Raw genomic sequence first — 15,972 nt, forward strand, 5'->3', positions numbered from 1 at the left:
CGAACCATCCTTCTTGGCTACAAAAAAGAACCCTGCTCCTAATGGTGACGATGACGGGCGAATATGCCCCTTCTCCAGGGATTCCTTCACATAACTGCGCATAGCGGCGTGCTCAGGCACGGATAAATTAAACAGTCGACCTTTTGGGAATTTACTACCAGGAATCAAATTGATAGTACAATCACAATCCCTATGCGGAGGTAGGGCATCGGACTTGGGCTCATCAAATACATCCCGGTAATCAGACAAGAACTCTGGAACCTCAGAAGGGGTGGATGACGAAATTGACAGAAATGGAACATCACCATGTACCCCCTGACAACCCCAGCTGGACACCGACATGGATTTCCAATCTAATACTGGATTATGGGCTTGTAGCCATGGCAACCCCAACACGACCACATCATGCAGATTATGCAACACCAGAAAGCGAATAACCTCCTGATGTGCAGGAGCCATGCACATGGTCAGCTGGGTCCAGTATTGAGGCTTATTCTTGGCCAAAGGGGTGGCATCAATTCCTCTCAATGGAATAGGACACTGCAAGGGCTCTAAGAGAAACCCACAACGCTTAGCATACTCCAAGTCCATCAAATTCAGGGCAGCGCCTGAATCCACAAATGCCATGACAGAATACGATGACAAAGAGCAGATCAAGGTAACGGACAGAAGAAATTTTGACTGTACCGTACCAATGGTGGCAGACCTAGCGAACCGCTTAGTGCGCTTAGGACAATCAGAGATAGCATGAGTGGAATCACCACAGTAGAAACACAGCCCATTCAGACATCTGTGTTCTTGCCGTTTAACTCTGGTCAAAGTCCTATCGCACTGCATAGGCTCAGGTTTAAGCTCAGGTAATACCGCCAAATGGTGCACAGATTAACGCTCACGCAAGCGTCGACCGATCTGAATGGCCAAAGACATAGACTCATTCAAACCAGCAGGCATAGGAAATCCCACCATGACATCCTTAAGGGCTTCAGAGAGACCCTTTCTGAACATAGCTGCCAGCGCAGATTCATTCCATTGAGTGAGTACGGACCACTTTCTAAATTTCTGACAATATACCTCTATCTCATCCTGACCCTGACACAGAGCCAGCAAATTTTTCTCTGCCTGATCCACTGAATTAGGTTCATCGTACAGCAATCCGAGCGCCAGGAAAAACGCATCGATATTACTCAATGCAGGATCTCCTGGCGCAAGAGAAAATGCCCAGTCCTGAGGGTCGCCGCGCAAAAAAGAAATAACAATCAAAACCTGTTGAACTGGATCACCAGAGGAGCGAGGTTTCAAGGCCAGAAATAATTTACAATTATTTTTGAAACTCAGAAACTTAGTTCTATCTCCAAAAAACAAATCAGGAATAGGAATTCTTGGTTCCAACATAGCTTTCTGATCAATAGTGTCTTGAATCTTTTGTACTCTTGCCGAGAGCTGATTCACAAATGAAGACAGACTTCTAATGTCCATCGCTACACCTGTGTACTGAACCACCCAAATGTCTAGGGGAAAAAAAAGGCAAAACACAGTGCAAAGAAAAAAAAATGGTCTCAGAACTTCTTTTTTCCCTCTATTGAGAATCATTAGTACTTTTGGCTTCCTGTACTGCTATGAAAGGCAATTCAGTACCACAATGGACATAGCGGTCAGAGCACATACAGTGATCTGACAATAACCCAAAATCATAGAACGAGCTCTGAGACGTGGGAACTCTGCAGACCGCAACCCCCAATCCTCTCCAAACAACACTAGAGGCAGCCGTGGACTGCGCCCAACTCTGCCTATGCAACTCGGCACAGCCCGAGAAACTAACTAGCCTGAAGACAGAAAATAAGCCCACCCTGCCTCAGAGAAATACCCCAAAGGAAAAGGCAGCCCCCCACATACAATGACTGTAAGTTAAGATGAAAAGACAAACGCAGAGATGAAATAGATTCAGCAAAGTGAGGCCCGACTTTCTTAACAGATCGAGGATAGAAAAGGCAACCTTGCGGTCTACACAAAACCCTAAAGAAAACCACGCAAAGGGGGCAAAAAGACCCTCCGTACCGAACTAACGGCACGGAGGTACACCCTTTGCATCCCAGAGCTTCCAGCAACAAAATAGACAAGCTGGACAGAAAAAATAGCAAACAAATAGCAAAGAAGAACTTAGCTATGCAGAGCAGCAGGCCACAGGAATGATCCAGGGAAAAGCAAGTCCAACACTGGAACATTGACAGGAAGCCAGGATCAAAGCATTAGGTGGAGTTAAGTAGAGAAGCACCTAACGACCTCACCAGATCACCTGAGGGAGGAAACTCAGAAGCCGCAGTACCACTTCCCTCCACCAACAGAAGCTCACAGAGAGAATCAGCCGAAGTACCACTTGTGACCACAGGAGGGAGCTCTGCCACAGAATTCACAACAGTGTCCGAGTAGCAGCAGGAGAGGAAGGAGGAAGTACAGAATGGGGGCCGCGGCGCTACAACTCCCTGTTCCAACATAAAGTTTAGAAGGATTCAGCTGGTCAGTTTTTAATCACATGATGTCATAGACCTAATGGGAAAGAGAATACTTAGCTGGGTAGAAAGGCAAAATGAGCAACTGTAAGTACACAGTGGTGTATAATATGATGATTGCAATATATTAAGAGGATAACAACTTTTGATGGGAGGAAGAGGAGGAGGAGTGCTTCTTTAATTAAAGCTTTCAGCACTTTCAAAGAGAATGAAGTTATTACCAAACTGTAATAGTGATGACGGCGTCTCATGACAAATGAGTCTGCGACACCTAATTCTACATAGACTGCTCAAAAAAAATTAGTTGCATCAATGGAAATCACAACTAATATCCCACGTAGGTCTGGAGTTGGAATGATGCTCAAAATCAAAGTGGAAAATGAAGTTACAGGCTGATCCAACTTCAGTGGAATTGTGGAAATGCCTCAAGACAAGGAAATGATGCTCAGTAGTGTGTGTGGCATCCACGTGCCTGTATGATTTCCCTACAATGCCTGGGCATGCTCCTGATGAGGCGGCGGATGGTCTCCTGGGGGATCTCCTCCCAGACCCGGACTAAAAAATCCGGCAACGTCTGGCCAGTCTGTGGTGCAACATGACGTTGGTGGATGGTGCGAGACATGATGTCCCAGATGTGTTCAATTGGATTCAGGTCTGGGGAATGGGTGGGCCAGTCCATTGCTTCAATGCCTTCATCTTGCAGGAACTGCTGATACACTCCAGCCACATGAGTTCTGGCATTGTCCTGCATTAGGAGGAACCCAGTGCCAACCGCACCAGCATATGGTCTCACAAGGGGTCTGAGGATCTCATCTTAGTACCTAATGGCAGTCAGGCTACCTCTGGTGAGCACATGGAGTGCTGTGCGTCCCTCCAAAGAAATGCCCCCCCACACCATTACTGACCCACTGCCAAACCGGTCATGCTGAAGGATGTTGCAGGCAGCAGATCCACGGCGTCTCCAGACTCTGTCATGTCTGTCACATGTGCTCAGTGTGAAGCTGCTTTCATCTGTGAAGAGCACAGGGCACCAGTGGGGAATTTGCCAATCCTGATGTTCTGTGGCAAATGCCAAGCGTCCTGCACGGTGTTGGGCTGTGAGCACAACCCCCATCTGTGGACGTCGGGCACTCAGACCATCCTCATGGAGTCTGTTTCTAACCGTTTGTGCAGACACATGCACATTTGTGGCCTTCTGGAGGTCATTTTGCAGGGCTCTGGCAGTGCTCCTCCTGTTCCTCCTTGCACAAAGGCAGAGGTAGCAGGCCTGCTGCTGGGTTGTTGCCCTCCTACGGCCCCCTCCACGTCTCCTGGTGTACTGGCCTGTCTCCTGGTAGCGCCTCCAGCCTCTGGACACTACGCTGACAGACACAGCAAACCTTGCCACAGCTCGCATTGATGTGCCATCCTGGATGAGCTGGACTACCTGAGCCACTTATGTGGGTTGCAGAGTCAATCTCATGCTACCACGAGTGTGAAAGAAAAACCAACATTCAAAAGTGACCAAAACATCAGCCAGAAAGCATTGGTACTGAGATGTGGTCTGTGGTCCCCACCTGCAGAACCACTCCTTTGAGTGTGTCTTGATAATTGCCAATAATTTCCATCTGTTGTCTATTCCGTTTGCACAGCATGTGAAATTGATTGTCAATCAGTGTTGCTTCCTAAGAGGACAGTTTGATTTCACAGAAGTTTGATTTACTTGGAGTTATATTCTGCTGTTTAAGTGTTCCCTTCATTTTTGAGCAGTGTCTTATGAACTTTTTCCTTACAAAATGCAAAACAATTTGATGAAATTGAAAAAATGTGATAATTAGTCCTGGTGAATAGAATAGTTTCCTGCCAGTGAGTGGGAATTGTACAGCTTGAAAAAAAGAAAAAAATTTCATGTGGGCTCTCAGACAATAAATATCCAACTCCATATAGACAACAGTGCACACCGGGGAACATTATTACCTGAAATCTATCTACTATATAATTGTCTAAGGGTCACTTCCGTCTTTCTGTCTGTCACGGATATTCATTGGTCGCGGCCTCTGTCTGTCATGGAAATCCAAGTCGCTGATTGGTCGTGGGGGGGGCAAAACAGCCACGACCAATCAGCGACGGGCACAGTCCAGCGCAAAAATGGCCGCTCCTTCCTCCCCGCAGTCAGGGTTAATGGCAGCGTTGACCGCGGTGTAACGCACTCGGTTAACGCTGCTATTAACCCTGTGTGACCAACTTTTTACTATTCATGCTGCCTATGCCACATCAATAGTAAAAAGATCTAATGTTAAAAATAATTTAAAAAATAAAAAATAGTTTTATACTCACCGTCCGTCGGCCCCCCGGATCAGGAACAGGCCTTTCCTGCTCCTCACGACGCACCGATGACCGCTCCATGCATTGCGGTCTCGCGAGATGATGACGTGCGGTCTCGCGAGACCGCAATGCACCCTTCAGACCAGAGCGCGCGAGGAGCGTCGGTAACCGCTTCGATACGGGGGCCAACGGAGGGTAAGTATATAACTATTTTTTATTTTAATTCTTTTTTTTAACAGGGATATGGTGCCCACATTGCTATATACTGCGTGGGCTGTGCAATATACGGTATTACGTGGGCTGTATTATATACTACTACGTGGCTGGGCAATATGCTACGTGACTGGGCAATATACTGCGCGGGCTGTGCAATGTTCTACACGAGCTGTGCAATATACAGTACTGCGTGGGCTGTGCTATACACTACGTGGCCTGTGTTATACACTACGTGGCCTGTGTTATATACTGCGTGCGTGGTACTGCGCGGGCTGTGCAATATACTATGTGGCTGGGCAATATACGTGACTGGCCAATATACTACGTGACTGGGCAATATACTACGTGGCTGGGCAATATACGTGACTGGCCAATATACTATGTGACTGGGCAATATACTACGTGGCTGGGCTATATACTTCATCACTGGGCAATATACTACGTGGCAGGGCAATATACTACGTGGCTGGGCAATATACTACGTGACTGGGCAATATACTACGTGGCTGGGCAATATACTACGTGGCTGGGCAATATACTATGTGACTGGGCAATATACTACGTGGCTGGGCAATATACTACGTGGCTGGGCAATATACTATGTGACTGGCCAATATACTACGTGACTGGGCAATATACTACGTGGCTGGGCAATATACGTGACTGGCCAATATACTATGTGACTGGGCAATATACTACGTGGCTGGGCTATATACTTCATCACTGGGCAATATACTACGTGGCAGGGCAATATACTACGTGGCTGGGCAATATACTACGTGACTGGGCAATATACTACGTGGCTGGGCAATATACTACGTGGCTGGGCAATATACTATGTGACTGGGCAATATACTACGGGGCTGGGCAATATACTACGTGACTGGGCAATATACTACGGGGCTGGGCAATATACTACGTCACTGGGCAATATACTACGTGGCTGGGCAATATACTACGTGGCTGGGCAATATACTACGTGGTTGGGCAATATACTACGTCACTGGGCAATATACTACGGGGCTGGGCAATATACTACGTCGCTGGGCAATATACTACGTGGCTGGGCAATATACTACGTGGCTGGGCAATATACTATGTGACTGGGCAATATACTACGGGGCTGGGCAATATACTACGGGGCTGGGCAATATACTACGTGGCTGGGCAATATACTATGTGACTGGGCAATATACTACGGGGCTGGGCAATATACTACGTGGCTGGGCAATATACTACATGACTGGGCAATATACTACGGGGCTGGGCAATATACTACGTGGCTGGGCAATATACTACGTGGCTGGGCAATATACTACGTCACTGGGCAATATACTACGTGGCTGGGCAATATACTACGTGGCTGGGCAATATACTACGTGGTTGGGCAATATACTACGTCACTGGGCAATATACTACGGGGCTGGGCAATATACTACGTCACTGGGCAATATACTACGTGGCTGGGCAATATACTACGTGGCTGGGCAATATACTACATGGTTGGGCAATATACTACGTCACTGGGCAATATACTACGGGGCTGGGCAATATACTACGTCACTGGGCAATATACTACGGGGCTGGGCAATATACTACGTGGACATGCATATTCTAGAATACCCGATGCGTTAGAATCGTGCCACCATCTAGTAGTAATAAAAAAAGACACAGATGCCTCACAATTCAAACAGAGACAAGTCTCTAATATTACATTACGTAGTGGTCATCTACAGGGGCGGTCTTGTAAAAGGGTAAAATATGGGTCTGATACCATTTTACAAAACCTGGGAACTTATCTTGCAAGAATTTCACTGTTATGCTCTGGACTTTCAAGAACTCATGTACATTCTTCCTGTTGTGTTAGAGACACTACCTTTTTTCTAAGTTACACCAGTTTTGTGATCCCCATCTGAGAGTAGCATAATGTAGAGTCAGAGACCCTGATTCCAGCGATGTGTCACTTAGTGGGCTACTTGCTGCAGTTTTGATATAATCCCTTTTTTATCTGCTATAGATCTAGCAGTTCTCGGAATGCTGAGCTCTGTATAGCCCCGCCTACACCACTGATTGGAAGCTTTCTTTGTTCACTATTCATTGCAGAGGCGTAGCTAGAGCTTTTGCCGCCCGGGGCTGTTCCCGAGTTTGGCGCCCCCCCCCCCATTCCCCCCCCCCTCCAGCTCAATACACACAAAGGTTACCAAAATGGTTTTCCTGTTTTGTAGAACTTAAACTGGGCCTAATGGTGTCACCCCCACATGCCACACCTGTGACTTAATACCACCACACCATGACCAGGCCACATAGTGACCGAATAATACTACATACAAGGGACAAATACCACCGCACCATTTCCAGACCACATATTACCACCACATAGTGACTGAATACTACAATACTGATCAATAATAAAAAAAAACCACAATACTATCACCATAAGTGCCAGTATTCACAGGAGATCTGTACTTAGTATGCAGTGTCTGTGTAGAGGTAATACAGAGATCGCTGGTGACATTATACACAGGACCTCTATATAGTATACAGTGTATAGTGTCAGTGTATAGGTAACACTGACTCACCAGTGACGTCTCTAGGTGAAGTCCTTCATCTTTTATCCAGCACAGACCGCCATCATTCCTTCCAGCCAGGACTCGTTTCTGCAGGAAATAACACAGTTATCTCGAGCTCCGCTTGCAGAACACATTACTTAATTTTTCACAACTTCTACATTACATCACATGAAGAAAAAAAGGTGATATAGTGTCACTCTGCACAGTAACAGGACCGCCCCCCCATTTAAAACAGTATACTCAAAAAATAAAATAAATACATCACTGCAGTAACAATATCCCTTAATTATCCCCTATGGTAATAATATTCCCCACCCTGGCCCCGTTTATCTCATTCCTGGCTCCAGCCATATGTTGTCGTATCCTGCCCTCATGAGTATCCATTCTACCCCATATGATCTCCCCATCCTGCCCCACCAGCCTCCATCGTATCCGTCCTGCCCCATGATCCAATCCTGCCCCGTGTCTCCAATCATGCCCCGTATCTACATTCTGCCCATGCCTCAAGTCCTGCCCCCAGTGTGTCCAGCATATTACCCCCATGTTGTCCAGCAATCTGCCCCAGTGTGTCCAGCATATTACCCCCATGTTGTCCAGCAATCTGCCCCAGTGTGTCCAGCATATTACCCCCAGTGTGTCCAGCAATCTGCCCTCAGTGTGTCCAGCAATCTGCCCCAGTGTCCAGCCTTTCCCCAGTGTGTCCAGCAGTCTGCCCCAGTGTGTCCAGCATATTACCCCCAGTGTCCAGCATTGCCCCAGTGTGTCCAGTATATTACCCCCAGTGTGTCCAGCAATCTGCCCCAGTGTCCAGCATTGCCCCAGTGTGTCCAGAAGTCTGCCCCAGGGTCTCCAGCATTGCCTCAATGTGTCCAGAAATCTGCCCCAGGGTCTCCAGTATTGCCCCAGTGTGTCCAGCAATCTGCCCCAGGGTCTCCAGTATTGCCCCAGTGTGTCCAGCATTCTGCCCCATAGTCTCCTGTACTGCCCCAGTGTGTCCAGCATTCTGCCCCATGGTCTCCAGTATTGCCCCAGTGTGTCCAGCAATCTGCCCCATGGTCTCCTGTATTGCCCCAGTGTGTCCAGCAATCTGCCCCATGGTCTCCTGTATTGCCCCAGTGTGTCCAGCAATCTGCCCCATAGTCTCCTGTATTGCCCCAGTGTGTCCAGCAATCTGCCCCATGGTCTCCTGTATTGCCCCAGTGTGTCCAGCAATCTGCCCCATGGTCTCCTGTATTGCCCTAGTGTGTCCAGCATTCTGCCCCATGGTCTCCTGTATTGCCCCAGTGTGTCCAGCAATCTGCCCCATGGTCTCCTGTATTGCCCCAGTGTGTCCAGCAATCTGCCCCATGGTCTCCAGCATTGCCCCAGCCCCAGACAGTCAGAAATAAAGAAAAAAAAAAAAAAGTAAAATCCTCACCTCTCCCGTTCCCAGCGCAGGTCCGGTGCAGTCAGCGTCTCTCCGGCTCTGCGACACTCAGGACAGAGAGGCAGAGCGGCGCGCACAGTAGTGACGTCATCGCGCCCTCTGCTCTGAGACGTCGCAGAGTCAGAGGAGGCTGCAGCTGCCGGCGCCGCAGGAACCAGGAGAGGTGAGTATAGAGCGGGGGGCGGGGGCGGGGGCGGGACCCGGGGGTGGGGGGAGCTGGCCCTGGTCGTGGCGGCGGACGGCGCCGCCCGAAGATTTAAAGGGGCGTCTTTTTTTTTTTTTTTTATCTTCTTCTGCAGCGCCGGCCGCCCCCAGCATTGTGCCGCCCGGGGCGGACCGCCCCCCCCCGCATCCCCCTTCCTACGCCACTGATTCATTGGCAGAATGCTGCCAATCAGTGGTGAGGGCGTGGTTATACACAGCTCATGAATATGGAGGACTACATACAGCTGGTCTACTAGTCCTCTAGTGATAATCTCCTGCTGATAAAACAGTGGTTTCATCAAAACTACAGCGAGCTGCCCAGTAATTGACACATCACTGGAATAAGGATCTCTATCTTTACATTATGCTGCTCTCAGATTAGGAGCAAAAACTGGATGACCCATTTCCATGTAATGCCATAGCTATGCTGATATTCTTCTCTGTCATGTGATGCTTTATGTTATATAATCCACATTTAATTATGTCAATCACTAAAAAGGCATCAAAATGTCCTTGATTGTAAATACATGGTCACAGGACTGACTCAAAACTTCAGCCTATGGACATTTCATTTGCTCCATGTCATTATTAAGGTCTTTGCAATGCGTGACTCTACATCAAACAGACATGGGCTCATAATTACAGCAAAGAAAATTAGACACCTATTTGGTGAGTGCCATGGTCTTATGTTCCGTGGATTAGATTTGCAGGGACTATACGGTATATACTATATTTGAACAGCTGATTGAGGCTCCAATCTAGCTGTGGTTCTACTGCGAGATTCTCCAGCACAGTGGCCAACTCTCATCCATTCCTAGCTCTCAACTTTGATGTATATGAGGGACACATGGACAGTTGCCCAAGGTGCTAAACTCAATGAAAACGCATTGGACTGGTGGAAGATATTCAGGTTTTTGGGTTAAGGTGGCACCAACTTCTTGAGAAATAAGGGATTAGGGGTTAAGGGGTTTGAGCTTGAGGGATAAGGGGTACCATACTGGACTGGTGGAAGGGATTCAGGTTCATGGGTTAAGGGACACCAAAATATTGAGAAATAAGGGGTTGGGGGTTAAGGGGTTGAGCTTGAGGGATAAGGGGTACCATACTGGACTGGTGTAATGGATTCAGGTTCATGGGTTAAGGGACACCAAATTCTTGAGAAATAAGGGATTGGGGGTCATGGGGTTTGAGCTTGAGGAATAATGGGCACCATACTGGACTGGTGGAAGGGATTCAGGTTCATGGGTTAAGAGGCATCAAATTCTTGAGAAATAAGGGGTTGGGGGTCATGGGATTTGAGCTTGAGGAATAATGGGCACCATACTGGACTGGTGGAAGGGATTCAGGTTCATAGATTAAGAGGCATCAAATTCTTGAGAAATAAGGGGTTAGGGTTTAAGGGGTTGGGCTTGAGGGATAAGGGGTACCATACTGGACTGGTGGAAGGGATTCAGGTTCATGGGTTAAGGGGCACCATACTGGACTGGTGGAAGGGATTCAGGTTCATAGATTAAGAGGCATCAAATTCTTGAGAAATAAGGGGTTAGGGGTTAAGGGGATGAGCTTGAGGGATAAGGGGTACCATACTGGCCTGGTGGAAGGGATTCAGGTTCATGGGTTAAGGGGCACCATACTGGACTGGTGGAAGGGATTCACGTTCGTAGGTTAAGGGGCGCCAAATTCTTGAGAAATAAGGGGTTGGGGATTAAGGGGTTTGAGCTTGAGGTATAAGGGGCACCATACCAGACTGGTGGAAGGGATTCAGGTTCATGGGTTAAGGGGCACCATACTGGACTGGTGGAAGGGATTCACATTCGTAGGTTAAGGGGTGCCAAATTCTTGAGAAATAAGGGGTTGGGGGTTAAGGGGTTTGAGCTTGAGGGATAAGGGGCACCATACCGGACTGGTGGAAGGGATTCAAGTTCATGGGTTAAGGGGCACCATACTGGACTGGTGGAAGGGATTCATGTTCGTAGGTTAAGGGGCACCAAATTCTTGAGAAATAAGGGGTTGGGGATTAAGGGGTTTGAGCTTGAGGTATAAGGGGCACCATACCAGACTGGTGGAAGGGATTCAGGTTCATGGGTTAAGGGGCACCATACTGGACTGGTGGAAGGGATTCAGGTTCATAGATTAAGAGGCATCAAATTCTTGAGAAATAAGGGGTTAGGGGTTAAGGGGTTGAGCTTGAGGGATAAGGGGTACCATACTGGCCTGGTGGAAGGGATTCAGGTTCATGGGTTAAGGGGCACCATACTGGACTGGTGGAAGGGATTCACGTTCGTAGGTTAAGGGGCGCCAAATTCTTGAGAAATAAGGGGTTGGGGATTAAGGGGTTTGAGCTTGAGGTATAAGGGGCACCATACCAGACTGGTGGAAGGGATTCAGGTTCATGGGTTAAGGGGCACCATACTGGACTGGTGGAAGGGATTCACATTCGTAGGTTAAGGGGTGCCAAATTCTTGAGAAATAAGGGGTTGGGGGTTAAGGGGTTTGAGCTTGAGGGATAAGGGGTACTATACTGGACTTGTGGAAGGGATTCAGGTTCGTGGGTTAAGGGGCACCAAATACTTGCCTTGCCTCCACTAGTCACACATTATATGCTACTGTCTGAATTGCCTGTTATGAGTGTGATTTGGACTGGTGGTTGCGCTGTCCTTTAAAGAGTTATCCATTAAGATGATGGTGGCAAGGCTGAGTCACAGGGCAGTGTTAGGTCAGGTATGGGCCGCGATGTGTGGACCGCGGGTCTCCCAACATGAACTCACCAGTCTTACTAGCATACATGGGATTGTTGAGTTTGTGTCAGAAGACCAACGGTCAGTCTGTACTTTACCATCAGAACTCGGATTAAGAAACACAGAGGTGTGAACACGGCCTTTCGCTCAGACACCACCTGGGCTGTATTTGTTATTTTGGTTTCCTACATGTAGTTACTAAACACTGACATTGATTAACAAGCCAAAGCTATCATGCTAAACAACCCGACTCTGTAGCACAAATGTACCGAACTTCCCCTACAGGAACTATACAGGTGAAAAACATCGACAAAACTTCCTGTTTTAGTGCAGTATCATCACAGTATAGTGTTCCTCAAAATACTGATGTCTGAATGCATTTCTGCTGTATTAGAAGGAGCTAAGATAAACAGGGTTATCTAAAGGAGTTCTCCAGCGCCATCCACTTTTGCAACAAAGGTGAGCGGCAGATATCATTGCATCGGCAGATGTCTACCATGACACAAGTATGGTTGGCAGACATAGAGCCCGGCCATAGTGCCCTCATAACAGGTCCAGACACAGTGCCTCCTAGTAAAACCTGTCTGGTGTTCAACATAACAATCAATCACAGCGCAGATTTCACTTTTCCATTGCTTTTTAAAGAGAATGTATAAATAGAAAATGACCTGTTGTTTAAAATAGGTTTTAATGTAAATAGTATTTAATATTTTGATCAGATTTTTTTTCAATTTTCCATATCACTATGTTAAGAAGAAAATTATATATATATATATATATATATATATATACATACATATATATATATATATCTATATACATAATTGTCTAAGGGTCACTTCCGTCTGTCTGTCATTCTGTCACGGTTATTCATTCGCTGATTGGTCTCGGCAGCTGCCTGTCATGGCTGCCGCGACCAATCAGCGACGGCCACAGTCCGATTAGTCCCTCCCCTACTCCCCTGCACTCAATGCCCGGCGCCCGCTCCGTAATCCCCTCCGCTCACCGCACACACAGCGTTAATGGCAGCGGTAACGGCCCGCGGTGTAACGCACTCCGTTACCGCTGCTATTAACCCTGTGTGTCCCCAACTATTTACTATTAAAATATGTCATGTTAAAAAAAAAAATACCTGCTATACTCACCCACCGTTGCCTTTCTTGCTCCTCGCCACGCTCCCGGGAACGCTCCATTGCAAGCGGCAGCTTCCGGTCCCGTCCCAGGGCTGGTATGCGGCAAGGACCTGCAGTGACGTCACAGTCATGTGACCGCGGCGTCATCATAGGTCCTGCTCACACCTGCCCTGGGACCAGAAGCTGCGGCTTGCAATCCAGGGAGCGTCGCGAGGAGCGGGAAAGGCGGCGGACGGTGAGTATAGCAGGACATCAACAGGCCTTCGGAAGGTGAGTATATGTTTATTTTTTTTAAGTCTCTATACTACGTGGCTCTGTGCTGGGCAATATACTACGTGGCTGGGCAATATACTACGTGTCTGGGCAATATACTACATGGCTGGGCAATATACTGTACTACGTGGGCTGTGCTATATACTATGTGGCTGGGCAATACGTGGCTGGGCAATATACTACGTGGCTGGGCAATATACTACGTGACTGGGCAATATACTATGTGGCTGGGCAATATACCGTACTACGTGGGCTGTGCTATATACTATGTGGCTGGGCAATACGTGGCTGGGCAATATACTACGTGGCTGGGCAATATACTACGTGTCTGGGCAATATACTACATGGCTGGGCAATATACTACGTGGCTGGGCAATATACTGTACTACGTGGGCTGTGCTATATACTATGTGGCTGGGCAATACGTGGCTGGGCAATATACTACGTGGCTGGGCAATATACTACGTGACTGGGCAATATACTACGTGGCTGGGCAATATACCGTATTACGTGGGCTGTGCTATATACTATGTGGCTGGGCAATACGTGGCTGGGCAATATACTACGTGACTGGGCAATATACTACGTGACTGGGCAATATACTACGTGACTGGGCAATATACTACGTGGCCGGGCAATATACTACGTGGCTGGGCAATATACTACGTAGCTGGGCAATATACTACGTGACTGGGCAATATACTACGTGACTGGGCAATATACTACATGGCCGGGCAATATACTACGTGGCTGGGCAATATACTACGTAGCTGGGCAATATATTACGTGACTGGGCAACATACTACGTCGCTGGCCAATATACCGTACTACGTGGCTCTGACTGGGCAATATATTACGTGGCCGGGCAATATACTACATGACTGGGCAGTATACTACGTGGGCTGTGCAATATACTACGTCGCTGGGCAATATACTAGGTCGCTGGGCAATATACTACGTGGCTGGGCAATATACTACGTCACTGGGCAATATACTACGTGGCTGGGCAATATACTACGTGTCTGGGCAATATACTACGTTACTGGGCAATATACCACGTCACTAGGTAATATACTACGTCACCCGGGCAATATACTACGTGGCTGAGCAATATACTACGTTACTGGGCAATATACTACGTCACTAGGTAATATACTACGTCACTAGGTAATATACTACGTCATCCGGGCAATATACGTGTCTGGGCAATATACTACGTTACTGGGCAATATACTACGTCACTAGGTAATATACTACGTCGCCCGGGCAATATACTACGTGGCTGAGCAATATACTACGTTACTGGGCAATATACTACATCACTAGGTAATATACTACGTCACTAGGTAATATACTACGTCATCCGGGCAATATACTACGTGGCTGGGCAATATACTACGTTACTGGGTAATATACTACGTCGCCCGGGCAATATACTACGTGTCTGGGCAATATACTACGTTACTGGGCAATATACTACGTCACTAGGTAATATAATACGTCGCCCGGGCAATATACTACGTGGCTGGGCAATATACTACGTGGCTGAGCAATATACTACATGGACATGCATATTCTAGAATACCCGATGCATCTAGCACTATATAATTGTCTAAGGGTCACTTCCGTCTGTCCTTCTGTCTGTCTGTCTGTCACGGATATGCATTTGTCGCGGCCTCTGTCTGTCATGGAATCCAAGTCGCTGATTGGTCGTGGCAAAACGCCCACGACCATTGCCACGACCAATCAGCAACCGCCACAGTCCGGCGGCAATATGGCCGCTCCTTCCTCCCCGCAGTCAGTGCCCGCTCCATACTCCCCTCCAGTCATCCAGTCAGCCCTCACACAGGGTTAATACCAGCGTTACCGGAGCGCGGTGTAACGCACTTCGGTTACGCAGCTATTAACCCTGTGTGACCAACTTTTTACTATTGATGCTGCGTATGCAGCATCAATAGTAAAAAGATCTAATGTTACAAATAAGAATAATTAAAAAAAAGGTTATTCTCACCCTCCGACGTCGCGTCCTGTTCTCGGCAGTGCAAGCGGCAGGTTCCGGTGCTAAGGATGCTATGCAAGAAGGACCTGCCATGACGTCACGGTCATGTGACCGCGACGTCATCACAGGTCCTGCGCTCATACCAACCCTGGGACCGGAAGCTGCCGCCTGCACCGCACACAGGCAACAGGACTACAAGGGGCCTTTGGAAGGTGAATATATGTTTATTTTTTATTTTTTAACCTGTTACTTACGTGGCTGGGCAATATACTACTTAGCTGGGCAATATACTACATGACAGGGCAATATACTACGTGGCTGGGCAATATACTACATGACAGGGCAATATACTACGTCACTGAGCAATATACTACATGACAGGGCAATATACTACGTGGCTGGGCAATATACTACATGACAGGGCAATATACTACGTGGCTGGGCAATATACTACATGACAGGGCAATATACTACGTGGCTGGGCAATATACTACATGACAGGGCAATATACTACGTGGCTGGGCAATATACTACGTCACTGAGCAATATACTACGTGGCTGGGCAATATACTACATGACAGGGCAATATACTACGTGGCTGG

At 47.6% G+C, this 15,972-nt stretch overlaps 1 protein-coding gene across 2 annotated transcripts in view; it reads right to left on the reverse strand.

The window, feature by feature from the left end:
- RASGRP2 (RAS guanyl releasing protein 2) overlaps positions 1 to 15,972 on the reverse strand; it is a 143,532-nt gene that overhangs the window by 103,160 nt on the left and 24,400 nt on the right. Inside the window, exon 2 of one of the 2 annotated variants that reach the window (XM_069740053.1) lies at positions 7,607 to 7,684. The exons of the other annotated variant lie outside the window; for it this stretch is intronic. The gene's annotated coding sequence lies outside the window, so the exon portion shown is untranslated. The remainder of the gene's footprint in view (positions 1 to 7,606; positions 7,685 to 15,972) is intronic. 2 annotated transcript variants of the gene reach the window in all.

Source organism: Ranitomeya imitator, chromosome 9, assembly GCF_032444005.1.
Source record: "Ranitomeya imitator isolate aRanImi1 chromosome 9, aRanImi1.pri, whole genome shotgun sequence".
Lineage (NCBI taxonomy): Eukaryota > Metazoa > Chordata > Amphibia > Anura > Dendrobatidae > Ranitomeya > Ranitomeya imitator.